The sequence below is a fragment of the Xylocopa sonorina genome, unplaced genomic scaffold (genome assembly GCF_050948175.1).
Source record: "Xylocopa sonorina isolate GNS202 unplaced genomic scaffold, iyXylSono1_principal scaffold0130, whole genome shotgun sequence".
Classification (NCBI taxonomy): Eukaryota; Metazoa; Arthropoda; class Insecta; order Hymenoptera; family Apidae; genus Xylocopa; species Xylocopa sonorina.
In genome coordinates, this window is record NW_027490201.1 from 67,690 (window position 1) to 70,632 (window position 2,943).

The following is a 2,943-nucleotide window of genomic DNA, read 5'->3' on the forward strand; positions in this document are numbered from 1 at the left end:
GGCGTTTGCAGATGTCTACATATCGAAGCAATAGAGTTCTAATGCTTCTTAAAACGCGATATCGCATCTAATTTCTGTGTTTCACGATAAGGTACAATATTCATTGCGAAGTGTCATGGATACTTGGTATTCACCTCAAAAGAATGCAAATGCGGCACTTCCTTGCTAGGATATAGCGTTTGCAGATGTCTATGTATCGTAGCAATAGATTTCTAACGCTTCTTAAATCGGGATATCGCATCTCATTTCTATGTTTCATGATAAGATACGATATTCATTACGAAGATACGATATTCATTACGAAGTGTTATGTTTTCCTCTTATACAAATCAAATGAATGTAAGTGCGATACTTCCTTGCTAGGAAGTACCGTTTTCAGTTGTCTACGCATCGTAGCAATAGAGTTCCAATGCTTCTTAAATCGCGATATCGCATCTTATTTCTATGTCTCGTGATAAGTTATAATGTTCATTGTGGAGTGTTATGTATACCTCGTCTACACTTCAAAAGAGTGTAAATGGCACACTTCCTTGCAAGGAAATAGCGTTTCCAGATGTCTACGTATCGAAGCAATAGATTTCTAATGCATCTTATAGTGAGATAACGCATCTCATTACTATGTTTCATGTTAAGATATAATATACATTGCGAATTGTCATGTATACCTCGCATACACTTCAAATGAGTGTAAATGCGACAGTTCCTTGCTGCGAAATAGCGTTGCAGATGTCTACGTATCGAAGCAATAGAGTTCTAGTGCACCTTAAAACGTGATATCGCATCACATTTCTATGTCTTATGATAAGATATAATATTCATTGCGAAGTGTCATGTGTTCCTCGTCTGCGCTTCAATTGAATGTAAATGCGACACTTCCTTTCTAGGAAATTACGTTTCCAGATGTCTACGTATCGAAGCAATAGAATTCTCTAGCATCTTAAAGCGCGATATCGCAATTCATTTCTATGTTTCATGATAAGATATATTCATTGCGAAGTGTCATGTATTCCTCGTGCACACTTCACATGAACGTAAATGCGACACTTCCTTGCTAGGAAATAGTGTTTGCAGATGTCTACGCATCGTAGCAATAGAGTTCTAATGCTTCTCAAAACGAGATATCGCATCTCATTTCTATGTCTTATGATAAGATATAATATTCATTGCGAAGTGTTATGTGTTCCTCGTCTGCACTTCAATTGAATGTAAGTGCGACACTTCCTTTCTAGGAAATTACGTTTCCAGATGTCTACGTATCGAAGCAATAGAGTTCTAATGCTCTTAGAAACGCGAAATCGCATCTCATTTCTAAGTTTCGTGATGAGATATAATATTCATTGCGAAGTGTCACTTATACCTCGCATACGCTTCAAATGAATGTATATGCGACACTTACTTGCTAGGAAATAGCGTTTGCAGATGACTACGTATCGAAGCAATATAGTTCTAATGCATCTTAAAACGCGATATCGCATCTCATTCCTATGTCTCATGATAAGATATAATATTCATTGCGAAGTGTTATGTATTCCTCGTCTACACTTCAAATGAATGTAAATGCGACACTTCCTTTCTAGGAAATAGCGTTTCCAGATGTTTACGTATCGAAGCAATAGAGTTCTAATGCGTCTTAAAACGCGATATCGCATCTCGTTTCTATGTCTCATGATAAGATATAATATTCATTGCGAAGTGTTATGTATTCTCGCATACGCTTCAAAAGAATGTAAATGCGGTATTTCCTTGCGAGGAATTGGCGTTTGCAGATGTCTACATATCGAAGCAATAGAGTTCTAATGCTTCTTAAAACGCGATATCGCATCTAATTTCTGTGTTTCACGATAAGGTACAATATTCATTGCGAAGTGTCATGGATACTTGGTATTCACGTCAAAAGAATGCAAATGCGGCACTTCCTTGCTAGGATATAGCGTTTGCAGATGTCTATGTATCGTAGCAATAGATTTCTAACGCTTGTTAAATCGGGATATCGCATCTCATTTCTATGTTTCATGATAAGATACGATATTCATTACGAAGTGTTATGTTTTCCTCTTATACACATCAAATGAATGTAAGTGCGATACTTCCTTGCTAGGAAGTACCGTTTTCAGTTGTCTACGCATCGTAGCAATAGAGTTCCAATGCTTCTTAAATCGCGATATCGCATCTTATTTCTATGTCTCGTGATAAGTTATAATGTTCATTGTGGAGTGTTATGTATACCTCGTCTACACTTCAAGAGAGTGTAAATGGCACACTTCCTTGCAAGGAAATAGCGTTTCCAGATGTCTACGTATCGAAGCAATAGATTTCTAATGCATCTTATAGTGAGATAACGCATCTCATTACTATGTTTCATGTTAAGATATAATATACATTGCGAATTGTCATGTATACCTCGCATACACTTCAAATGAGTGTAAATGCGACAGTTCCTTGCTGCGAAATAGCGTTGCAGATGTCTACGTATCGAAGCAATAGAGTTCTAGTGCACCTTAAAACGTGATATCGCATCACATTTCTATGTCTTATGATAAGATTTAATATTCATTGCGAAGTGTCATGTGTTCCTCGTCTGCGCTTCAATTGAATGTAAATGCGACACTTCCTTTCTAGGAAATTACGTTTCCAGATGTCTACGTATCGAAGCAATAGAATTCTCTAGCATCTTAAAGCGCGATATCGCAATTCATTTCTATGTTTCATGATAAGATATATTCATTGCGAAGTGTCATGTATTCCTCGTGCACACTTCACATGAACGTAAATGCGACACTTCCTTGCAAGGAAATAGCGTTTGCAGATGTCTACGCATCGTAGCAATAGAGTTCTAATGCTTCTCAAAACGAGATATCGCATCTCATTTCTATGTCTTATGATAAGATATAATATTCATTGCGAAGTGTTATGTGTTCCTCGTCTGCACTTCAATTGAATGTA